Consider the following 26,067-nt stretch of genomic DNA (forward strand, 5'->3'; position numbering starts at 1 on the left):
CATAACAAGTTGGTGGTTTAAGGGGGGACGCGGCTTTCGTATCGCGAAAAATGGCCAAAAAAAATCGATTTTTTGAAAATCAAATTTTCAGTTTCTGTAGCCCTTTTTATATCCGATTCCAAAATATCTTCACCGAAAACCGCGTAGAAGTGCTATAAAAAAATTTTGCGCCTGCCGAGGTGGCGAAAATTATTGGGGAAATCGCAAAAAACACTGATTTTCAAAAAATCATAGCTCCGCAACGACGCCACCGGGCGCCGATATCTTGGCCTCATCGGAAAGCGCATTTCTCCGTATTCAAATTCCCCGCCGCAGCTGGCTCCTCCCTTCGAAAACAAGCGCACAAAAAGCAAATGTTCGAAGGTCGTTTCGAGCCCTCCGATTGGCCGCGTCCGCCATGTTGGCCCAGCGTGCCTCGCCATTGGTCCGATGCTCGCTCCGGGAGATGGTCGTCTGCAGCTCGTGCGTCTCGAGCTCACGGCTGTCGAAAGTCGCGCTACTTCGTGGCGTATTCGCAATCACTCTGTGTTCACGGCTCGACGATAACTTTGAACAAGAACTGCGTTTTAGTTTGGAGCTACTAGCGGAAGCTCGGTGGGATTACGATGGCGCGCCGCACTCGTAGCGAACATCGCAAACGCGCGTCTCGGACCGACTCTCTAGCGTTGACTCGTCGGATCCGTGGTTGGAGGTTCTGCTTATGCGCACTTCGGACGTCGTGACGAAGATGATCGCAGGACGACTCGTTGTACTCGCGACCACGCATTACGTACTTTGAAACATCGGGCACCGCGGCCGGCGCGTCTACTGCTCGGAGTCGTCACTAGGCCTAACTCCGCTCACGGCGTCGGCATGCGAGACGAACCTCGAACTTTGCGGGCAAGACAACGCGTTAGCGGACTCGCGGCAGTGTGCTTCTTCGCAAGGAACGAAGCGCGTCCCCCGCTGGCTCCTCGGTACAGCGGATGGTCATTTTACGCATCGGCAGCGGACCCCACGGCCAAGCTCGTCGCGCAGCGGGCGCGCGTCGGCGTCCCGAAATGCGAGGCCAAACACGTTGCGCGCATATTTTTCGTCGCCGCACCTAGGCATATTGCGCATCGTCACCGAATGCCGCCACCCAGCACATCGCGTGCCGACTTCCCGGACTATGCGGCCGAGCACTTAGAGGTGAAATAAAGCACTGGTGATGCAATTTAGGCGCGCTAGGGGCCGTGCTTGGTATCGCCGTAAGCGCTCATGAATCATCTGAAAAAATAAAAGCCTCGCAGAAAACCGTGTCCGCGACCGGGTGAATGATGAAGCGCATCGCAGGCGAGGTTTACAAATTAGCTTGACGAGTGAAACAGGGAGATGAATTCATATCTGCCCAGTTCGCGTCTTGAATAAACTGCTAAGGAATTCCTATTCCACCAATGTCTTGGCCATAACTGCCTGTTATTTAGGAGGAAAGGATAGGTTGTCATGATGAGAGCCGCTCTTAGTATTCTATAAAAATGATTCAATGATCAATTGCAATCAAGACTGTTATGTTAATGAGATCATGAATACAAGAAAGCTGGCAAATCATCATAGTACATGACCTACTTGCATTAGAATATCTTGTTTTTTGTCATGTCTATTACACCACTTCATAGCTTCGTTTAAAATTCATGCTACATGTTCTTTGTATATCAGAAAAGGATTTTAAGAAAAAAGAAAGAAAACAAAGGCACAACAGACGAAAGGCCACATGTGCAGGAGGTCCAACCTTATAAAACACATTAAAGATCACAATCTTCTTGTGTTTTAGAGAAGCAAGGCACCTCAAACTAAAGACAGGGCACTCAAGAAACTGCACATTACGAAGGACTCAAAAGATTACGACCCCAGTGCCTTTTGATGAAGTAATATCGTTGGTACAACTTTAAAAGCCGTTTTCTCAAAACGACTTTTCTTGTTTCCTGCTTCGCTTGTTCCGCTGATTTCTCACTGACCGCTGGGTCTATTTCAGTTCCGTTTTTTGTTCTATATTCCTTGAAGCACAGTTCAGGGCGTGACATTCTTGCTTTTTCAGTATGGCCTTTTGATAAGCCTTAGCTTTAGTTAAGCGCCGGGCGAACGTATACGCTAAAGCAATCATCTGTCGAGCGCAGCGCTTTCTCTGAAGTGTGTGATCGAGTGTCGTGAATGTAGTTCATATAACTGCATCGAAAGAACTTATCAATCGCAACACACTATGACATTAGTATTAGTCTGATAATGACATCAACCTACTCTACCTGTCAGTCCTTCCATATGGGCTCGTACCGCTGAAAGCCGCACCATGGCCGCACGTCACCGGCAACAGCGAGCCAATGTAACGCTCAATCTCGGCGTTTTTAGCTTCGGATTTGTGTACTCGAAGGTGCATATATGGCCTCGCTTCAGTCAGGTATGATCGAAACTACATTTGAACGGCCATTAGATTCTTCGTAATTGAAGATCCACGTTCTTCACAGCGATCTTGGCGCACGGAGCCTAATGGTTGGTTCGGCTAGGGTTAACTACTGCGGCTGTATATTACGCGGAACGTAAACAAAGAGGACGGAAAATATGTTCAAACGGGCGACGAAAACTAAAGTGTTCAGTGTGCAGTTCAGATAAAACATTGTTTTCTACATAGGCATGACTAACTGTTTAGAGAGTCAGTGCGATCGGCGCAACACATCTGCAGTTACGCTAATGTTTTTTGCGGCAAAACGTGTCAGATAGACGTTCTGATTCTCGGCAGAACATAACAAACAAATGAACTAACTTCTGTTAGGTTCGCGCGAGCACGAAGAGACTGAAATCTGTGTTTCTAAACGAGAAAAATGAAAATACGGGCCACCGGAAGTAGTTATAACAAGAAGAAAAAAAGAGCTTGACTCTCGTCTTTCAGGTGTGGCGTAGAGGTAACGTGTCAGACTCGGGATACAAGGTGCGTCGAGGCGGTGGGTTCGACTCCCGCTCGCTCGCTCGTTTTTTTTTTTTTTTGAGGTGGTTTTTTGTCGCAGTGCTCGTGTTTCAGCCCTATAATTACGATCTGGGCATGACCGCAGTTTCTAAAAACAAATTAAAAGCCCGATATCGGCGCGTAACGGGTGTCCCAGTGTGCAGCGCTCCAGTGTGCCTGGTGCAGCGTGCCAGCGTCCCAGTACCCAGCACCACACTGGTGCAATAATCATGTAAGGCACTGGGAGAGTGCCACTGGGTTTTCCAATATGGTCACCGCCTCCAACACGACACCAGTACCACTACTGCTGCCAGAGGTGACCACTGTTGCCAGCATTATCGAAGAACCACCGGTATGTGTCGTCACTGTTTCACCTGCCTCGTGATTGCCACAGTGTACGCTTGCGGAAGGTTCCTCTTGTGGTCCCAAAGCCACTTTGAGTGCAGATTTCAATCCGACCGAGACTGATGCCTTGCTGACCATATTGATGAAACAAAACTTGATTTGAAGTTTCTTCCGATGGCCTGATCAAACAACGGTGGCCGCTCATCGCATCGACGCAGACGGATCTCGTGTCATGCGCCGCCGCCCTTACACTGTAAAAAGTAAGAACTCCCAGGTGGGAGTGAAATGCTTGTCTCTAGCAACCCCCATTGGGAGTTTTTTATACTCCGGACTTCCGGAGTAAAGCGTTTACTCCGGCTGGCCGGAGTTTTTTCGCGGCACCTCCAGAGTATTTTTAACACGAAAGTGTTTTATGCCGGGATCCACCATGTACATCCGTCACGGATATGACGTTGATAAAATGGACGCCAACGGGTAAGAAAGAAAAAAAAAAAACAAGAAAAAGATACACCGCTGGGAATCGAACCCACGACGTTGCGGCCGCGACGGCAAGCGCCCGACGCCCTACCGACTAAACTAAATCGGGAGATGCTACACACGGCGGGAACGCGCGTTATATCTTTCACACGTTCTCTTTCGCGGCGGGCGGAGCGGGGCGGTGCCGCCGTCTGTGAGATGTGAAAAGAAGTAATGCTTCACGATCGACACTTACTAGCGCTTACTCCGAGATTGCACGCGATATAGGAGGTCATGGTTAAAGCGTCTCGATACCAGAGAGGTAGACTGGCCGCGCTGGCGTCGCCGAGGCACCCTTGACGCAGTTACGTTCTCTGCCTTTGGCTTCGTGTTAGCGTGCGTCGGCTCATCGGAGTAGTGCAGCTTCCACGTGCACCAACGGGATTTCTCCGCCGCCGACTGCTTCAATTGCGAGAGCACCGACTAACAAAATTGCTGCAATATGCGTTGCAGAAAGGACGCGATTTCGACGGGCGAATGTCGTGCCTTGGTGGAGCGAGAGCAGCGCCTGCGAGACAGAGACCAGCGGGACGCACACGTTTGCGGCTCAGGCTACGAACCTCTACCTCCCGTGTTGCTGAAGCGCAGTGTGTGTTATGTATGCATGAGCACAGGCGTCGGCTACCCATTACTAGAAAGCGCACACCGTGCCGTTTCTCTCCTTAATTGACGACTCTTTGAAGAAGTGCATACCGGGTACCAGTGTTGATTATGAGCTTGTTGATATCCTTACGCGGGATTCACGATTCGCTGTGTCCAAATATATGTTCACACCATCAGCTACCACAACGGTTTAATCATGATCATGGGCGTTAGTCGTCGCGATAGAGACATGCTGTCAACATGGGTGCATCCACGTCAAACGGTGCTATAGCTGCCAAACACGAATAGACATTGTACAAGCTCTCATATATCACTACGCAATAAGCACTACTTCTGTGAAGACACGTTTCACTTTCGTGTTATACCGATTCCTATGACGGAGGGATCAGCCATGTTTTTTGCTGTTCTTTCACTCCGGCTGACCACAGTGACTGCGTGGCACCTTCGGAGTATTTTTCGCTGTTCTTTCACTCCGGCTATCCGGAGTTTTTTCGAGGCACCTCCGAAGTATTTTACGAATTTCCTTACTCCGTTCGGGCGGAATTTCAGTGAGGTTCATCGGGAGTATTTTTTTTCTTCGTGTCACGCGTTGGTTACATGAAGGCATTCTCATGCAAACACTGCAGAGTCGCTATTTTTTTTCCACAAAGCTCTAGCAGATCAAATTCAAGAGAGCACTCGAGTTCTTATTATTTCATTTATTTTCACAATAAGCTGCAGTTTTCGGTTCATGATCCAGCATTTGGGAATCCAATACAAGAAGAAACAGATACGAAAAGCCACGAAAAAACAAAGCGTCAGATCACGTGAAATCAACAGCACTCAAGTTTTAAGGGCAGCGTGTCGAAATGAAGCCCAAAATGCTGCAAAAGAATGCACAACAGACGAAGGAAGCGTTGGCGCCGGGAACAATCCACGAAGGACCATCCATCTGATCCACTGACGACGCAAGGGTTCAGCTGATTGCTTCCTGCATAGTTTAGCAAAAAAATTAGTACGTGACAACTCCAAGTCATGCTACAGATACGCAAACTGAGGACACTGAAACCACACTCATTAATTCACATACAGGGTGCCAGTCCATGACAACAACCAGATTCTTGCAGCGTAGTCAATACTAAAACTAACGACAAAGTTTGACAGAGCAGCGCTAATTAAACGGACCACACAAAGAAGTCAATATCAAGAAGCACATCCCATGTACTCTGGTGTCGGCCAGCGGCTCTGTGATAAAAACACCTCCGCGCCGCGAACAAAGTGCAAAACGCGCGAAACTTTTCCATAGATTTCTAAATCGATACATCTACATCTGCTCAATCTTTCAAAACCATTTTTTCACTAAAATGAGGGAATTTCGCTGCTGTCGATGACAGTATCATCAATACCTCTCCCGATTAGCGTGCTAATTTTATAAAATATTATTACTGTTTATTACAGTTGCATTTTAATCTGTGCTTATCGTCCTACTTCCCGCATATTAGGCGCTTCCAGTTAGTATGCTTCCGGCCGCTCCATAAAAAACGCGTACCTGTATTCTGCTTTGCAAAACGGGCTTCGGGGCAAGTTAGCGTTGTACCTTTCTTTCTTAATTTGCTGCGCGCGCGCTCTGTCATGACACTTTTCGTAACGGGCATTTTTCAAAATAGTTATTGCGTGAGCATGTATAGTTTCCAAACGTACAGCCTCGAGCACAAATTAAAGAAAAATTACTTCCACTTAACAAGACAAATTAACAATAACAGGTACAAACATTACACCACCTATGCCAATTGCATCTCCAGTACATAGTGACAGAAATGAGGGAATGTCGACAAGTCTGATCAACACACAGGTCCTTGCAAACGTCCGGCAGGAGGCCACGGATGGTGTTGCACACCGAGGCGTCACTATGTGTGCACCAGGATTCGAGGAATTTCCTTTTTCCCTGCTTTGTTCACGAGTCAGCATCGTTGCATTGTCCAGGTCTAAACTATGTCCTGTCTTCGAGCACTGTTCGTCAGAGAGAGATATAGAGAAATGTTTTATTCACAGAGACACTCTACTTGAAGATGAACACCTTCACGGTTTGAACTGTCTGGTCGGGGAGATAAACTGACATTTAACAGTGCCTCCAACCTCGCCCCCCCTCTCCAAAAAAACAAAAAACAAACAAACTACAAACTACGGCCTTGGCAGCAGGACGAAAAAGAGGAAAAAAAAAAGCCCCAGCGCAATTGTACCCTTCCCCCCTCAACAACACGCAAAAGGCTGCTAATTTCTGAAGAAGGTGCCTTCTCTTTCTCCTTAATTTTCTTTCATATACCATTTCCTTTCCCCCGCCCCAACGACGCTGAGCCGTGCTCTCTAATGGGTTGCAGAAATAAGCGTTGTTTTTATCCTCAAATCATTACTACTACAATAACCCCCAAACAAGGAAGGGGGGTCGACAGTCAATAGCCCCCCTTCCAACGACACGTCAAGTACCCCACAACCCGTTTTTGTGCCCAGCGACCCCTGCCTTCCTTTCGCATTCCCCGTCACCCACAAACTGGTCTCGTCAGCCTCCTCTCTCCCTTTCTTGTTATAGACGGACCACGTTCGCCGAAGTGTCAAGCACATTTCTGTATTGACACCTCGGATACCACTTATCATATCAAATAATTTTTCCACCAAAATGAGCGCGTATATGCGTTCTAAAATTCTGTACCGAACACCTTCCTCTAGCTCAATTCGCTAAATTTATGAAAAAAATAATACTGATTTCAGTGTTTTATTAGTTCAGTTTACCAGAAAGATCAAGATTATTTACACGTAGTGATTGACCTCGCCCTGGCGTTTACTAATATCGAAAGCGGACAAAAATTACCCTTTATTTATACTAACCAGACCAACATTATCTCTTTACCAATGAGGTTGACTTATAACACTTAACTCTTTATTGAATTAATCCAAAACTATGATGTTTTCCATCGATGCATATCTCTAGGGTCACTCAGCGCTCCAATTATTACAGTGCTGTGTTTACACTTACCATATTTTTTATTCATATCTTTTTAAAAACACGGTGCAAACGTGTTTTCGAAATTTCCGCTGGATTTTTTACTGCCATCTTGTAATGCTAGCCTTGTCTTGGTAACCTCTTCGGATATTAACATAACAGTACCCAATTTTAGCAGTTTTCGACAAAAATGACGCACATAATTCAACAAGAGGTCACTCACCAGGTTTGCGCCGCACCCGCGACCGTCCGCTTGTTCGCCACTCGCTAGATCACAATGTGTCGTTTGCTGCACGGCACCATCACACGATTAATGTTCCCGCAACTGCTGTCGATAACATGCCAACCTTCGTTGACGCTTCTAGTTGCGTGTAATGTCCGCAAGGTGCACGGAACGATTTCCTTTATCCGAACGCGGCCGAAGGCTTCGCACAATCCTCGCTGCACTTTGTGGGGTTGCACACGCAACCCATTGTCTTCAACGCGGCGGCACCTCGGCTTCGCGCTACGTTTGTACGCGCAGTGGCGAGGGGGCTTGCGTGGGAGAAGGCGCTGTGCCGCTCCCGCAGCCCTTCGCGCCCTGCTCCCTGGCCGAAGTAGAGATGCCTCGTTTTCCCTCCTTGCCCTTTTCTGAAGAGACTCCTCTGCAAACCCCAAGGAACGCGCGCCGGTTCCTTGGGGACCGCCTCGTCTTTGGACTCGAGCAGCGGTGACGACCACAGCTCAATCGAGTCGGGAGCCACCCAGACGCCATCACCCCCTGCGCAGCGCCCGGTCGATTGTGAGGTGACTTACTGCCTCAGGGCCGGACTGCGAAGCCACGAGAGGTGAGTCGAGCCTTATCGCCCTAATTAAATCTCGTGTGCTTCCCATTTTGTTGTTGTTTTCACGTTGTCGTGCGGAACCTCTCCGCCGCTTCGTTGTTATCTGTATTTTCGTTGCGTTGGTGGCGCTTTTGGCACAATAAACTGTGTCAGGAAAAGAAGTCGTCTCTGTTACCACTGGCCTGAAACCCGCCGTGGTCGCAACTCAACGCGAACCTCAGGATAGGGGGTCACAGCTCTGACTGTTAGGGCTGCTGCGTAGCGCCTAGTAGCGAGTAACTACACTCCTCTAGTGCGCGGTGTGATCCAAAGACGGGACAGTTTCGCACGCGCGGATCTGTTCGTTACAAAGTAACCCCTATAACTTGGATTTGGCTCGCTTGGCCTGTGCCATGTTAATTGTTATAAAAGGGTTCGATTTCAATAACTCGATGACGTTATGTAATCAAGAGTTCGACGAAAATTCGTCTGGTCAGGTATCATGATGAGGATGCGGTCACTGACCAAGTCAAGGTGAAGAACACAGAGACGTTTCGGTACCCATACGGCTTCCTTGTTTACATTAAGCAGGCAAGAGCCGTGTGTCGCTTTTTTATGCTAAAATGTGACGTAATGAACGGGTGTAACTGGCAGGTAGAGCACTCAGGCCGCAGGGCGACGCCCAAACTAAAACAGTCGTTCTCAACTTGTCTTCGTACATACCTACTACATCGGAAGTGGCCGTCCTGCGCAAAGGATTAAACTTCAATTCTGGCGCCTCACCCAAACCGTCGAGAGTGATCTGCGCCGTGGAGCGAGCCGTCACACAGCTCCCTCACGAAGTAAGAGACGAAGCTCGCACGCGCGCTATCGGTGTTCTGTCAAAGTGGCGGACGCACGGCCCTTGTGCCCGGTCTTCAACGACCGAGAAAGAGGCCATCAAGGGCCTACGGAACAATAGCTCCATTGCCATACTTCCTGCGGACAAGGGAAACGCCGTCGTGGTACTCAACAGAAGTGGGTACGATCAGAAGATGATGGATTTGCTCTCGGACGGCGATACTTACGTGGCGATGCGGAAAGATTTCGCGACAAGCCTTCAAACGAAGCTGCAGAAACTGCTCTCGAAGATTTTCCAATTTGTACCGCCTCAGCACAAGAACCTTTACTATCGCCTCCTGTGTACTAATGGATCTGCACCCGCAATTTACGGTCTACCAAAAGTACACAAGCCGGGGATTCCGCTACGGCCCATCGTCGACTTCACAAGGTCACCGCTGCACTGACTTTCGGGTTACCTACACCAAGTGTTGGGCCCACTCGCCAGAAAAACAGCTACACACATTGCCAACTCCTCAGCTTTAGTAGAAAAAGTGCGCGACATTGCCGTGGGTGAAAACGACGTAATGGTGTCCTTCGACGTCAAGTCGCTGTTCACTTCGGTCCCTGTCGACTTGGCCGTAGCAACATGCAGAGAGGCCCTGCTGGCGGACGAAACGCTCGCGGAGCGCACACCTTTGGAGGTAGCTGACTTATGTGAGTTGCTGGAATTTTGCTTAAGCAACATGTACTTCACCTACTGCGAGCAGTGTTACAAGCGTATCCACGGAACTGCCATGGGGGCTTCCATCTCGGTTACTACGGCAAACTTGGTCATGGAGGTCATTGAACAGAAAGCGCTCGCCGACTTTGTTCCCAAGCCCAAGATATTCGTCCGCTACGTGGACGACTGCTTCTGCATTGTCAATAAGAGCGATGCCCCACGGCTCCTGCGTCTGCTCAACTCTATAGAAGCCGCCATACAGTTTACCGCAGAATATGAGTGTGACAGCGGCCTTCCTTTCCTCGATGTCCAGGTGAGCCGTACCGGACCTAGCCTTTCGTTTACTGTGCACAGGAAAGCAACGCATACCGGACACTACCTGAATTTCAATTCGTTCCACCCAGCCTGCCACAAGCAATCTGTTGTTTCTTCCCTGGTGACTCGGGCAACACGCATTTGCTCAAGGGACGATGCAATGAGGAAAGAGCTTCAAACAGTACATCGAGAACTAGTGACGAACGGGTACCCGGAGAAGTTTATTAAGAATGTTGAAGATCGTGTCCTCCATCCCAAGCCATCCCAGGGCAAGTCGTTTCGAAGACGAGCCGGCGTCCCTTATGTTCCTGGGGTCAGCGAAGCCCTAAGCCGCATCTTTTCAAGACATGACCTTCGCGTTGCGCACATGCCGTCCAACATGCTTAGGAATCAGCTTGTGAACGTGAAGGATCGCTTAGATAGCAAGCGATACCCCGGTGTTGTTTATAAGGCGAAATGCGCAGACTGCACCTGCAGTTGCATCGGCGAAACTGGCAACTTCACCAGGAGATTAAAGGAACATCAAAGAGACGTCAGCAACAACAAGAAAGCGTCAAACGCCCTTGCTGAGCACTCCGATAATCACGGTCACTTCATCGATTGGGACAACGCTGCTATAAAAGGCAAGGAAAAGAATTCGACCACGAGACTACTTTTGAAATCTGTTTTTATCCAGGTGACTGACGACACTATCAACAGGACAGATGGGAATCTACCTGCCAGTTACACCCGTTCATTACGTCACATTTTAGCATAAAAAAACGACGCATTGCTCTTGCCTGGTTAGTGTGAACAAGGAACTCGTATAGGTACCGAAACGTCTGTGTTCTTCATCTTGACTTGGTCAGTGACCGCATCTACATCATCATCGATGACGTTATGTTTCCAAATGATACAGGAAGGTTTTTTACATATTTACATCTGTTAGAGAGCTAAAAAAGGATCCTTCACCTATCGTTGCTCAGACGCCGACCACCCCGTGCCGGTCACCCTATCTCCCTCTCTCCTTCTTCTTAGCTGCACCGTCCGGCCCAGCAAAGGGGGGTCACCATCCCGTTCCCAGATCATATACGCAGGTGTCCCAATAACCCAACCTCTACCGTGGGAAGGCAAGTGTCGATCAGAGACCACGCGACAGTTCGGGCGAAAGGGAAGATCTTTAACAATGGTTTCTGCGGAATAACGGAAAGGTGGGCGAGTTGGTTAGGGTTCATAGTGTAATGTATGGGGCAGCGCTAGAACGAATACAAGGACGAGAAAAGACAGGACATGCGCTGTACTCACAACTGAAATTTTATTGGAAAAAGCGCCACTTATATATCCAGCATGGTTCAAATCATTGTCATCAAATGTGCCACGTGAACCAGGTGAAGGCGATATCAGCAGGAAGACAGCCTCGTGGAAATCATACACAGCATAAAAACAGACAATAAGAAAAACATTACGAAGTGGCACTATACTATGCACGTGTGCCTGAGATAATCTAATTCTTTAGGTGACAGGTCTATGGATGCTTGGCTGATGCATTTTTCTTTTAATCTGTTGATGTGAAAGGCTTCTATTATTTCTCTTGTCGTTTTAATATGATGACGTGAAAGAATGACAGTGTCAATAAAGTGTGGATTACATCCACACGAACGGCAATGGTTGACTAGATGATACGAAGTGGCATTAGAGGAGGGGAGCGAGCGTAGGTGTTCTTGCAGTCTAATGTTGATGCAGCTCCCGCTTTGTCCAACATAAACTTTACCGCACGACAAAGGAATCATATATACTGAACCTATCTTGCAGGGTAGGAAGCTGTGGACATGTTTAGTATTACATCCAGCTTTAACAGAAGAGCCTGCTTTTTTTATAAGGGGACAAATCCTTCTAAACTTCTGGGGGGCGGAGAACACCAAATCGACCTTTTACCGGTTAGAAATACTTTTTAGACCATGGGAAAAGCGATGCAGATACGACACAACAGAGAATTTGCTGGCGCGACTTTTGTCATTCTTGACCCATTTAATGAGCTTATTACATGCAGTAGTGATCGCAGCATTGCCATAACCAGCCGTCTTCAGCCAAGGAGCTGGCTATTGAAGCTATCTTGAACCTGATGTTGGCATGACTTTTTGAGTGAAGAACACAAGGTAGAAAAAATAGTGCCGTTTTTGATGAGTTTAGAGTGGGCTGAATTACCGTGCAACAACGGTTTTTTAGATCTCGGTTGGTATTTTCGACATACATGCTGTGGAGTGAACAGCAGGCGTAAATCAAGATACTGCAACTGCTGCTGCTCCATGAACTCAGTGGTGAATCGTAGGCCATGCCCACATTCCTGAAAACATTTTGTAATCCTGTCGGTCATCTGACTGTAATCATGGTCGTTATCAAAGACCACCAGGTAATCATCCACATACCTACAGACATGGCGAATACTACACTCTAAAACTGGTCAGCGTATCGCAAGAGTAAGAAAGCAGAGTTACTCTTCAGAGCGTTCTCTTACTCTCGCAAAGCATCGCATAGAGTGAAATGCACGTTCACTCTGTACGAAAGGGGAGAGTGAAATGTGCCTATACTCCACCTCATCTGAGAGAGTGGAATGCCCGTATACTCTTCTGGCATGACAGAGTAGAACGCAGTTATACTCCTGCTCCTCACATATAGTATATGTCGATGTGCCGGCATACCGCGAGCGATGACCACTCATCATTAAGCACACGCACATACAGTAGAGAGCACTGCATTCGTCGCGGGGCTGGATACAATTAATAAAAAAAAGCAGCGTTTCCAGCGCCTCCCAGTGCTTTTCAGTGTACTGGAAGGCACTGGAATCCAGCGCCTCCCAGTGCTTTTCAGTGTACAGGAAGACACTGGAATAAAGCCTAATATCCGCGTTTTTAGCTTTGGATTTGTGCATTTAAATAAGCGAATATCACCTCATCGAGTCGGTCGACGATCGAAACTACATTCGAAAGGTTTTTAAGTTCTTCGTATTTCAGTATCCACGTTTTTCGCTACGAACGTCGCGCACGGAGTACACTGCCCTAAGCCAAATGGTCCATACGGCTAGAGTGCGCTATTACGGCTGTAGTCGCGGAACGTGGACAATAGTGACCGAAAATATGTCCAAGGGCGTGACGAAAACTGAAGTGTTCAATGTGCAGTTCAGAAGTACAGCGTTTTCTACACAGAAATGACTAACCGCTTAGCTGGTCAATGCGAATGCCGCACATATCCTCGGTTACGCTAATCTTGTTTGCTGAGAAATAGGCCGGTTTGACGTTCTGATACCGGGAAGCACAAAACAAACAAATGAACTATCTTGTGTTTGGTTGTCGCATGTACGGAGATACTCAAACCGGCGTTTCTAAACAAGAAAAGACAGATCACCGATATGGTCAGTGCAATCAGTGACAACATGAAAGAAAAAGGACGTGTTGGTCGTCTCCGAGTGTGGCGTTGTGGTAGCGCGTCGGACTCGCAATCTGAGGGTCGCTGGTTCGAATCTCACTTGCGCGTCTTTTTTTTTTTTCCTCACGTCTTTTTTTTTTGTCGCAGTGCTCGTTATTATGTCATCATTACGATCTACGCATGAATAAATTCTCAAATGCAATATTAAGGACCTATTTCGCCCGGGTTCTGCGATTTCTTTCTTGAGGTGTACCACTACTCCTTTCGGAAGGGTCCGGCTGCTCTGCTTCGGCAAGAGTTATGTTACTCTGTTGAGGTGGAGTACTATACCCTCTCAGGGGGCATTACTACTCTGCCTCAAGAAGAGGTGATTTACTCTGGAAAAGAGAGTTAAATATGGGACAAGAATATACTCTCCCAAAGAGAGTGCCCAGCACTCTCTTAGTTCTTAGAGTGTATCGCCAAGGCAGCGGCTAAGTTTCCTGTTAACGCGGCTCAAAAAGATGTCGCTTAAAACGGGTGCAACTTTTGATCCGATGCAGACGCCTGATTTTTGACGCAAAACTTTATCTTGCCAGCCAATGACGGTAGATTTTAGGTACATGGACAAGATTTCCAGGAAGGATGTTAGCGAAACGCCGCTCCTAGCCCTAAACTGAAGTTCGTCATTACACTGTGAAATGCAAATCTTAACACCTTCCATTTGTTCATTGTGCGGTAATGAAAAGAACAAATCCTACACGTCCACGCTCAGGGCGGCACAACCGTTTAGAGACTGCATCTCCAAGTGCTGAATCAAACAAGATGAGCTAGAAATAAAGTACGGGTCTTTTAGCTTTAGGCAGGACAAATTCTTTTGAAGGTATGACGACACAACGCTTTGCCAGGTATTTCTTTCAGACACTATGGAGCGAAAGGGCATATCTAACTTATGTGTTTTAACACTAAAAAATATTCCGAGGGTTTTCTATTTGGTTTTTTAATGTCTTTGACGAGATGATCAAGTTGTGCGTCGTTCAACAGAGGCACAGCTTGTTTTCTAATCCTCTCAGCTTTTTCTGAGACGCATGAAAAGTTTTTCCCTACGGCGCCCTGTGCCTTTTCATTGTACGTTCCCTGGTCTAAAACAACTAAAAAACCTTCTTTGTCTGACTCAAGAACAAACAAACCATTATCAAGTATATAGTTCATCACTGGAAGAATGCTAGGTGGCTTACGAGAACCGGATGCAGTGGTAGACACCACGTCCATGGCTTCCGAGACAAATCGTGGACGGAGATCTTGTTGGACTTGGCGGGCGATGTTGCGTACACAGGTTAGTCTTTCTGGCGGCGAGATGAAAGGTTCAGTGGCAAACTTGGGGCCTTTTTGAAGCACTCGAAGGTGTCGTTCCGGAACGCTGTGATCACCAAGCACCAACACTTTATTTTCGGGAGGAGTAGCCTTGGCTTTTTTACGTAGATGCTGCAGAAGTAGCGACCAAAGGAATTCTGTATTACGGTCCACCGTGCGGCTCCACTCACGGAAGTGCCGCTGTCCTCCAGGGTCGTCTCGATCCTTGTAGCATGCCACCCGCAGATGGTCCTTGTAGAGACGGGCCTGACACCACATTTCTGAAGACACAATGCGGCAGATTCGACGGGAATGGCCCAACGAAGGGCCATTTCTGGGGACCGGCCTCCCGGCGAGGCTGCCGATGTCACTCCTCCAGCAGCCAGTGAAAGCCGCTGAGCGATTGAGCCGGAGTATTTGCGGCATGAGCACTGGAGTATAATCAGGAAATGGGCGCCCTTTTTTTCTCCCTCCGTCGCCCGCGAGAGGAGAACGACGGTGCATGAACGCATATACTCCGGTATATTCCGATGTGTTCGAGTTGGGGAGTGGTCATCGGGGTTAGGCGGGAGTATCATCCTCCAAAACCTCCCAGCTGGATACATTTTCGTTTACAGTGTGGACGGCACCATCACACTATTAAGGTTCCCGCAACTTGCTGCTGTCGATGAGATGACAGCCTTGGTTGACGCTTTTAGTCGCTTGTAAAGGCGCGTTTAAGGCCCGAACACACGTACGCGTTGCAGCGCGTCAACGCGTGACTTTTTGACGCGGCGTCGCGCCCTCTCCCTGTAAAGAGGGAGGGCGCGCAGCTTCGCGTAGCCACGCGCCCTCTCTCCCCATAGGGAGAGGGCGCGACGCCGCGTCAAAAAGTCACGCGTTGACGCGCTGCAACGCGTACGTGTGTTCGGGCCTTTACACTAGAGCGACGCGACACCGACGCACACACGAGGTAGACGCAGACGGTCGGCCGACGAGTCGCCCGCCGACGATGTCGCCGGACCGTCTGGTCACACTTGGTCGACGACGACGCCGACGCCTCCAAAGACGGCATGTCGTAGTAGTGTAAAGGCCTGAACACGTACGCGTTGCAGCGTGTCAGCGCGTGACCTTTGACGCGGCGCCGCGCCCTCTCCCTTAGGGAGAGAGGGCGCGCGGCTACGCGAAGCTGTGCGCCCTCTCTCTGCAAACGGAGAGGGCGCGGCGCCGCGTCAGAAAGTCACGCGCTGACACGCTGCAACGCGTACGTGTGTTCAGGCCTTAACATGATGGCAGACCAAAAACACCAGCAAAATGCGTCGGCTGATTGGTCGTCGGCAGGTCGTGAGGAGATCTATGGCCGAGCAAAAATTTGCCCATGTCGCTTCGAGCGTCGAAGGGGGAGATCTTGGGGGAGATAACGGAGGCCCCCTCGAGATCCTCGGGGATTTGACAATGGGCATCTTGCACAGCCCTCCGACGTCTTCGCTTCCCTTTGTCTGTCCGCACCCCCGTCCCCCGACTCCGGAAGGGGTGGCGGGGGCTGCGTCGCTAGCCCGAGAGGGACAATGGTAAAGGAGGGAGGACGGCTTAAACGAGGAGCAGGTGGTCCCCCGTTTTCAATTTTTGCGCGCAGGTTTAGTCGGTGTCGCTGCGCGCGCCTTCTGCCGACGAGAATCGGCCGACGAGAGGCTGGGAGCGCGACAAGACGCAGACGGCGTCTTTCACAGACGATCGGCTGACTGTTGGCGTCGTTGCAGTGTAAATAGGACGACGACACGACAAGACACTCCCGGCGACAGTCGGCAGACCGAAATCGGTGTCGTGTCGCTCTAGTGTAAACGCGCCTGAATGTCCACAAGGTACACGGAACGATTTCCTTTTTCTGAACGTGGCCGAAGGCATCGCACAATCCACGCTGCACTTCGATTCGGGTGGCTTGGCCTGTACCATGTTGGTTGTTATAAAAGGGTTCGATTTCAATAACTCGATGACGCTAGCTTTCCAAATGATACAAATAGTTTATTTACACATTTACAACTGTTAGATGGCTAAAAAAGGATCCTTCATCTATCGTTGCTTGAACGTCTCTCTTCGCTCCTCGGCCGCCGACTCCCCCCGTGCCGGCTGCCCTCTCCTCCCTCTCTCCTTCTTAGCTGCACCGTCCGGCCCAGCAAAGGGGGGTCACCATCCCGTTCCCAGATCATATACGCAGGTGTCCCAATAACCCAACCTCTACCGTGGGAAGGCAAGTGCCGGTCAGAGACCCCGCGATGGTTCGGGCGAAAGGGAGGATCTTTAGCAGAGGTGGCCGGGGACCGGCCGGCCGGCGAGGCTACCTACGTCACTCCTGCAGCAGCCAATGAAAGCCGTTGAGCGATGCACCGGAGTATTTGCGGCATGATCACTGGAGTATAATCAGAGAATGGGCGCCCTTTTCCTCCCTCCATCGCCCGCGGGAGGAGAACGGCGGTGAATAAATGTATATACTCCGGTTGTGTTCGAGTTGGGGAGAGGTCACCGTAGTTAGGCGGGAGCATCATCCCCGAAGACCTCCCAGCTGGGTACATTTTCGTTAACAGTGTAGTGTACCGTGTATCAGCTTCTGAACGCAAGGTTATAGAAGAAGTCAACGACATGCTCGCACGCAACGTTATCAGGCCTTCGACTTCGGCAAGCCCATGGCCTTCTACTGCTGTGCTGGTAAAAAAAAAAAGATGGCTCGGTGCGATTTTGCGTTGATTATAGAGCACTGAATGAAATAACCCGTAAGGACGTCTATCCTATGCCTCGAATCGACGATGCCCTTGGTGCCTTACAAGGCGCCGAATACTTTTCGAGTCTCCACTTGCGCTCTGGTTATTGGCAGATCCCGATGCACGAGTCCGTTAAAGAGAAGACTGCGTTTGCTACACCTGATGGACTGTCTGAATTAAATGTAATGCCTTTTGGACTATGAAATGCCCCAGCCACATTCGAAAGAACGATAGATATTGTCACGTGGTCGTGACGTCGACGAAGACAGCAGTCAGCACGTCCGAGATAAAACGGTTTATTTGGCCGAACTTGCGGCCGGGAAACTGAAAGTCAAACTACCGCAACACACTGAGAGCGGCGAACAGGGCGTCGACCGTCGATCAACTGACAAGCGGTCAAGTGCGTCGGCTTTTATACAGGCGCTATCGAACTTTCCAGCGATATCGCTGGTGGCGGCGTTATCTCTCGATAAAGCTGGAACATTCGCGTGTGGCGCGGAATCTTAACAAAACGATCTACTACAATCGAGAGGCTTCTCGAGCACTGCTTCGCAGAGAGCCTCGAGCGTTGATAACCGTCCTTGCTGGTCAAACCCCAAAAAACATCAAAATAAGAACATCAAAATAAAATAAGAAGTGGGCGTGGCATTGCCCCCCTCTGAAAAAGCATCGTCCCGATGCTTGTGAAAGAACAAAGAAAAAAAACAAGTGCATACATAAATAAATTACAATAACAAAGGTAAAAGTAGAGTCCCCAGGTTCGCTAACGTGCAAAAAACGGCTTAAGGCGCACGACATGGACGACTTCAGGTCGTGCGCGGCGTCGCTGGGAGTTCGTAATGCCGTCCGGGATGACCTCGTAGTCAAGAGCGCCGAGACGTCGAAGAACCTTGTATGGTCCGAAGTATCGCGGAAGGAGTTTTTCGCTAAGCCCACGTCGGCGTATTGGCGTCCAGACCCAGACACCGTCGCCGGGCTGGTATTCTACGAAGCGTCGTCGAAGATTGTAGCGACGGCTGTCGGTGTGCTGCTGGGTCTTGAGGCGCAGGCGGGCGAGATGTCGAGCTTCCTCGGCACGTTGTAAGTAAGCGGCGGCGTCGAGGTTTTCTTCGTCGGTGCAGTTCGGTAGCATGGCGTCGAGCGTCGTCGTCGGGCTCCTTCCGTAGACCAACTTGTACGGCGTCATCTGTGTCGTTTCTTGGACGGCCGTGTTTTAAGCGAAGGTCACCTACGGAAGGACGGCGTCCCACGTCTTGTGCTCAACGTCGACGTACATGGCCAGCATGTCGGCGATGGTCTTATTTAGACGCTCGGTGAGGCCATTGGTCTGCGGGTGGTAGGCGGTGGTGCGGCGGTGGCTCGTCTCGCTGTATTTTAAGATCGCCTGAGTTAGGTCCGCAGTAAAGGTGGTACCTCTGTCTATGATGAGGACCTCTGGGGCGCCATGACGCAAGACGATGTTCTCCACGAAGAACTTGGCTACCTCGGCGGCACTGCCTTTGGGTAAGGCCTTTGTCTCGGCGTAGTGGGTGAGGTAGTCAGTTGCTACGACGATCCACATGTGCGGAAGTCGACGTCGGGAACGGCCCCAGTAGGTCCATCCCGATTTGCTGGAACGGCCGGTGAGGTGGTTCGATTGGCTGCAGAAGTCCCGCGGGCCTAGTCGGCGGTGTCTTCCCTCGCTGGCAATCTCGGCAAGTCTTAACGTAGTGGGCGACGTCGGCAGCAAGGCGTGGCCAGTAGTATTTTTCGTGTATTCTGGCGAGCGTGCGGGAAACACCGAGGTGCCCAGCCGTCGGGTCGTCGTGTAGGGCCTGGAGGACCTCTGGTCGCAATGATGAGGGCACGACAAGAAGGTAGTCGGTTCGAAGTGGCGAAAAGTTCTTCTTCATGAGAACGCCGTTCCGTAAGAAAAACGACGTCAGTGCTCGCTTGAATACCTTCGGAACAACCGCGGTCTTGCACTCGAGGTACTTCATAAGGCCCCCCAGTTCCGCGTCGGCCCGTTGCCTTTCGCCGAAATCGTCGGCACTTATAGTTCCGAGGAAGCAGTCGTCGTCGTCCTCTTGCGGCGGCGCGTCCTCTCGGACGGCGTCGTCCTCTCGGGACAGGCAGTCGGCGTCAGAGTTTTCGTCCGGACTTGTACACGACGGTAATGTCGAATTCTTGAAGCCTCAGACTCCATCGTGCGAGACGACCTGAAGGGTCCTTCAAGTTAGCTAGCCAACATAAGGCGTGATGGTCACTGACAACTTTGAAGGGCCTGCCATAGAGGTAGGGGCGAAACTTTGACGTAGCCCAGATGATGGCAAGGCATTCCTTTTCTGTTGTGGAATAGTTGGCTTCTGCCTTGGATAGTGACCGGCTAGCATAACTGATAACCCTTTCAAGCCCGTCAGTCTTTTGCACAAGGACGGCACCGAGTCCTACGCTGCTTGCGTCGGTGTGTATTTCCGTATCGGCGCAATCGTCGAAATACGCAAGTATGGGTGGCGTCTGCAGGCGTCGTTTAAGTTCCTGAAATGCTTGCACTTGCGCCGTTTCCCACCTGAATTCCACGTTAGTCTTCGTGAGAAGCGTCAGTGGTTCGGCGATCCGTGAAAAGTTTTCGACGAAGCGTCTGTAATATGCGCATAAGCCGAGAAATCGGCGCACGGCCTTCTTGTCGGTAGGTGGCGCGAAGTCGGCGATGGCAGCTGTTTTCCGCGGGTCTGGGCGCACTCCAGACTTGCTGATCACATGACCCAGAAACAGGAGCTCGTCGTATGCGAATCGGCACTTTTCTGGCTTCAGGGTCAGTCCAGAGGTCTTGATTGCTTGAAGTACTGCCTCAAACCGCCGGAGATGCTCATCGAAGGTCGAGGAAAACACAACGACGTCGTCCAAATACACCAGGCACGTCTGCCACTTCAATCCGGCCAGTACGGTGTCCATGACGCGCTGGAACGTCGCAGGTGCCGAGCAAAGACCGAAAGGCATGACCTTGAACTCAGAGGCCGTCGGGTGTTATAAAAGCGGTCTTTTCTCGGTCTCTTTCGTCTACTTCGATCTGCCAATAGCCGGTCTTGAGGTCCATCGAGGAAAAGTACGTCGCGTTGTGAAGTCGATCCAGTGTGTCGTCTATCCGTGGGAGGGGGTACACGTCCTTCGTGATTTTATTCAGGCGCCGATGATCAATGCAGAAGCGCAGTGTCCCGTCCTTCTTCACTAACACAACGGGTGACGCCCACGTACTCTTTGAAGGCTGGATGATGTCGTCGCATAGCATTTCGTCGACTTGTTTCTTTATGGCCTCACGTTCTCGCGTCGAAACTCTGTAGGGGCTCTGTCGGAGTGGTCGAGAATTTTCTTTTTATAATGCGGTGCTCAGCAAGGGGCGTTTGTCGGACCCGCGATGACGACGAGAAACAGGCCTTGTATTGCAGGAGCAGGGTTTTGAGCTGGTCTTGCTTGACCTTCGGAAGGCTCGGGTTGACGTCAAAATCCGGTTCGGGACCTCTATTCGTCGAAGCAGGTTCGGCAGCATCGAAGAGGGCGAAAGCATCGCTGGCGGCTACACATTCGTCGATGTAGGCAACCGTCGTACCCATGTTGAGGTGTCTATATTCATGGCTGAAGTTTGTCAGCAGTACCTTTGCTTTACCGTCATGCAGCTCGGCGATACCTCTTGCGACGCAAATTTGACGGTTCAGGAGTAGTTGCTGATCGCCGTCGATTACGCCTTCAAGGTTCGCAGGTTTTTCGGTGCCGACGGAAATAGTGACACTGGAGCGTGGCGGAACGGTCACCTGCTCTTCTATCACATTCCGTGCATGGTTCCTTGGCGTCGCGTGGGGCGGGAGCGCTTTGTCTGAGGTTAGTGTTATCGACTCGGACCTCAGGTCGATAACGGCGCCGTGGTCACTTAGGAAGTTCATTCCGAGTATCACATCCCTGGAGCAGTTTTGTAGGATTACAAAGCTCGCAGGATAAGTCCGGTTATTGATGGTGACTCTCGCCGTGCAGACACCAATCGGCGTTATCAGGTGGCCTCCAGCTGTCCGGATTTCGGGTCCACTCCAAGCGGTCTTTACTTTCTTCAGCTTGGTGGCGAATGGCCCACTGACGACGGAATAGTCGGCTCCGGTGTCGACGAGAGCTGTGATGTTGTGGCCGTCGATAAGAACATCGAGGTCGCTAGTTCGTCGTCTTGCGTTGCGGTTAGGTCGTGGCGTCGGATCACGGCTTCGTCGATTTGTCCCGCTGTTTCGACGTTGCGTCGTCAGGTTTTCTTCCGGCCGCGAAGTTTCGTCGTGAGGGCTCCGTCCGGTTTGCGTCGTGTTCTGAAGGCCTCGTCGCGTTGTCGTCGTCGGCGGCCGCGGAGGATCTTAGGCGTTTTGTCGTACAGCAACCGCACCTCCATCGGTTGCTGCCCTTAGTTTCCCGGATACGGGCTAGGCGAGCGGCCCCGGTTTGGGCCAGTGTACCGGGCCAGCGGCCGGGCGACGGCGAGCGGGAAGGTCGTCGTTCTTGCCACTGTGTTCCGGTGAGGTAGTCGTCAATGTCGCGAGGCCGTTCGCCTGGCTGCGGGTGCGGCGCGTTGATGGCGAATCCGCGTAGCCCCATCTGTCAGGTATTGGCAGCGGCGGTACGTGTGGCCGGCCTCCCCGCAGTGGTAGCAGAGCGGGCGGTTGTCAGGGGCACGCCAAACGTCGGTCTTTCGGGGGCCGCATCCTCGTCCTGTCGGCGGGCGGTATGGCGTCGGTGGTGGTGGCGGCGGTGCCTGACGGCGGAACTGCTGCGGCGGCGCGGCGTCTTGACGCGGTCGAGGAGGGGGCGCATTGCGTCGGGCTGCAGCAGCATAGCTTATTGCTTGCAGCTGCGGTGGTGTCGGCTGAGGAACACCCAGTGACTGGTGGATTTCCTCGCGTACAACATCAGCAATCGACGTCACTTCGGGCTGTGCAAAAGGTGCGAGCTTTCGCAGCTCCTCTCGCACGATGGCTCGGATCGTTTTGCGCAAGTCGTTGGATCCGAGGGCATGAACAGCTGCGCTGTCTTGAAATGCGCGGCGATTGTACTGCCGGGTGCGCATCTCCAGCGTCTTCTCGATGGTCGTGGCTTCTGAGACGAATTCCTGAACGGTATTCGGTGGATTCCTCATAAGTCCAGCGAAGAGCTGTTCCTTTACTCCTCGCATGAGGAAACGAACCTTCTCCTCTTCGGGCATGTCAGGGTCAGCATGGCGGAACAGTCGGTTCATCTCTTCCGCGAAGATTGTCACCTTTTCATTCGGGAGCTGCACCCGAGTTTGCAGTAATGCGGCGGCCCGTTCCTTTCCCACGACGCTTGTGAACGTTTCCAGGAAAGCGCTGCGAAAGATGTGCCAGGTTCGAAGATTGGATTCCCGATTCTCGAACCAAGTCCTTGCCGCGTCTTCCAGGTAAAAGTACACGTGGCGCAGTTTGTCCTCGGTGTTCCAGTTGTTGAATGTTGAGACCCTTTCGAACGTTTCCAGCCAGGTTTCGGGGTCATCGCTTGGCGATGCATGGAAGGTAGGCGGCTCTCTGGGCGGCTGCATCACGACAGCTGCAGGGCACACTGCGGCTGTCATCGTGCCCGTTGTCTTCGTCGCCGTGGTTCTTGGCTTGTCCGGTAGGAGTCCAAATTGAGGGGGTAGTCCTTTGAGTCTCCGGGTCAGTACCTCTCGCATCGATCCCAGTACCTCTCGCATGCGCAAGCTGTTACCTTCGCCGCAGCCTCAAGTGGATTCAATCGCAGACAGAAGGGGGGTGTAGCTCAGATGTTAGAGCTCTCGCTTGGCATGCGAGAGGTACTGGGATCGATACCCAGCACCTCCACCAGATGTCACGTGGTCGTGACGTCGCCGAAGACAGCAGTCAGCACGTCCGAGATGAAACGGTTTATTTGGCCGAACTTGCGGCCGGGAAACTGAAAGTCAAACTACCGCAACACACTGAGAGCGGCGAACAGGGCGTCGACCGTCGATCAACTGACAAGCGGTCAAGTGCGTCGGCTTTTATACAGGCGCTATCGAACTTTCCAGCGATATCGCTGGTGGCGGCGTTATCTCTCGATAAAGCTGGAACATTCGCGTACGGCGCGGAATCTTAACAGAACGATCTACTACAATCGAGAAGCTTCTCGAACACTGCTTCGCAGACAGCCTCGAGCGTTGATAACCGTCCTTGCTGCTCAAACCCAAAAAAACATCAAAATAAAATAAGAAGTGGGCGTGGTAATATGGTACTGCGTGGGTTAAAATGGAAGACCTGCCTTTGCTACCTGGACGACATCGTCATGTTTTCGTCGAGCTTCTCACAGCACTTGGAATGCCTTGACGAAGTTGTAATGTGTCTAGCTAATGCCGGTCTCCAGCTGAATACTAAGAAGTGTCGGTTCGCCAGTCGCAGCATCAAGGTACTAGGTCACGTTGTCAGTAAACATGGCATTGAGCCCCATCCCGTACACGGTTGCCGCAGTAGTGCACTTTCTTACACCAACCGCACCTAAAGACCTTCGCAGCTTCCTCGGCTTAGCGTCGTACTTCCGCCGCTTTGTGCATGATTTCGCCACTATCGCAGCTCCTATGCACAAACTTCTGACCGCGAGCGCACCTTTGTCTGGTCGCATGACTGCGAAGCCGCTTTTCACACTCAAGCAGTGTCTCACATCGGGGCCAGTGCTTCGCCATTTCGACCCAGCACCGTCTACACACGGACGCAAGTTGACGTGGCATCGGTGCTGCCCTACTGCAGCGGAACCACGCGCTCGAAGAACAAGTCGTGGCTTACTCGAGTCGTACTCTTTCTCCTGCCGAGCGAAATTATAGCATCACCGAACAAGAATGCCTCGCCATCGTGTGGTCCGTACAAAAGTTTCGCCCTCATTTATACGGCCGGCATTTCACAGTCGTCACTGCCTATCATGCTCTATGTTGGTTATCGTCCCTCAAGAATTTGTCGGGACTCCTTGGCCGTTGGGTGCTGCGTTTGCAGGAGTATGACTACAGTGTCCATAAATGTCGGGTCGGCAACACCAAGATGCCGATGCTTTGTCGCGCTGCCCGCTCTCGCCAAGTGCCGTCTTCCATCTGTTCGTCACCGACCAGCAGACGGTCGTTAGTCCTAAAAGAGTCCGTTGCGTCGATAGGCCTTCTTTCATCTGCAGATCTCACCTCGCTCCAACATGCAGATACATACTGCCGCTCATCGATCGGCTCGCTTGCTTATCCAGAGCTCCCAACAGCCGCTTAAGACGCCAGCTTGCACGTTTCAAGCTTTAAGATGGAACATGTCGGCAAATTTACCATCCTCTCACTAAAAAATGGGTCGCGGTCGTCCCTCGCTGACTTGGTCTCCAGGTTTTACAAGCCTTTCACGACGACGCGACAGCTGGCCACCTAGGTTTCCACAAGACCCACGACCTCATTAAAACTCGCTGTTTTTCCCTTGGCCTCTCCACTAGTGTGGCCAAGTACGCCAGTTCCTGCGCGTCATGCCCGCACCGAAAACGCACATCTCTTCCCGCTGGCCCTTTACAACCTCTGCCGTCCACTCCCTTTGAATTTGTGGGCATAGACTTACACGGACGCCTTCCGCTCATCCCTGACGGTCACCGCTTGATTGTTACTGCCGTGGACCACCTAACTCGATACACGGAGATGGCAGCTCTTCCCTCTGATGCTGCCTTTGAAGTCGCCGATTTTGTCCTGCGCGCCATTATTTTGTGCCACGGCGCCCCTCGTGTTCTCCTTGGCGACCGTGGCAATTCATTTCTTTCCCGTGTCCTTGCCGAAGTCTTCCAGGCCTCTAACAAGACCACATCAGCATATCATCCACAAACAAATGGTCTTACAGACCGAACTTTGTCCGATCTCCATGTATGTTTAACCAGATCACAAGAATTAGGACACCGTACTTCCTTTCGTCACGTTTGCCTATAATACTTCCGTACAACGCACGACAAGGCCGTTTTTCCTCGTGTATGGCCGTGCACCGTCTCTTGTTCTGGAGACTACCTTCTTTTCCATGCCCTCTGTTCTAGAGTTACTGTATATGCTACCTTTAGGTAGCAGAGTTGCGCATAGGTCCGCCATCTTGCCCGCCGTGGCATCCACGCTAAGCAGGAAAGCCACCTCTCAGGAATGTAGGAGCCGACGCGGCTGCCGTTGTTGCTGCTGTCCTCTCGGCCCAGCGGCTCTCGTTCGTTCATAACGTGTCGCTGGCGCAATGACTTTCGACTCGAAAAAAAAAAAAGAATGGAAAGCTCGGAGAAACAATAATTTGAGATGGATTAAGTGGAGATGGAACACTATCGCAACTAATAATTTTGTTTTAAATGGCAATTAGAAAAAGTGCGACGGTCACGATTCTGGACCAACTAAATTCAGCCTAATTATTCGTTTCACGTAGTTTTTGATACAGCGCTTCAAAGGATTAAGTGAATAGCTCGAGAAAACAAGTGCTAAAATTATCACTGTGTTTTACAAATAGCGCAAGCTAACGAGAATTTCGCGTACGCCTAGTAGATGTGGCATA

General features: G+C 50.9%; 1 protein-coding gene and 1 non-coding gene across 3 annotated transcripts in view; both read left to right on the top strand.

Moving 5' to 3' along the window:
• Window positions 1-26,067, top strand: part of LOC119379531 (protease-associated domain-containing protein 1) — a 150,533-nt gene that overhangs the window by 84,659 nt on the left and 39,807 nt on the right. The gene's annotated exons all lie outside the window — the stretch shown is intronic.
• Trnaa-ggc (transfer RNA alanine (anticodon GGC)) lies at window positions 23,295-23,367 on the top strand. Its single transcript has one exon. It is a non-coding gene; the product is annotated as a tRNA-Ala (tRNA).

Source organism: Rhipicephalus sanguineus, chromosome 1 (genome assembly GCF_013339695.2).
Source record: "Rhipicephalus sanguineus isolate Rsan-2018 chromosome 1, BIME_Rsan_1.4, whole genome shotgun sequence".
NCBI lineage: Eukaryota > Metazoa > Arthropoda > Arachnida > Ixodida > Ixodidae > Rhipicephalus > Rhipicephalus sanguineus.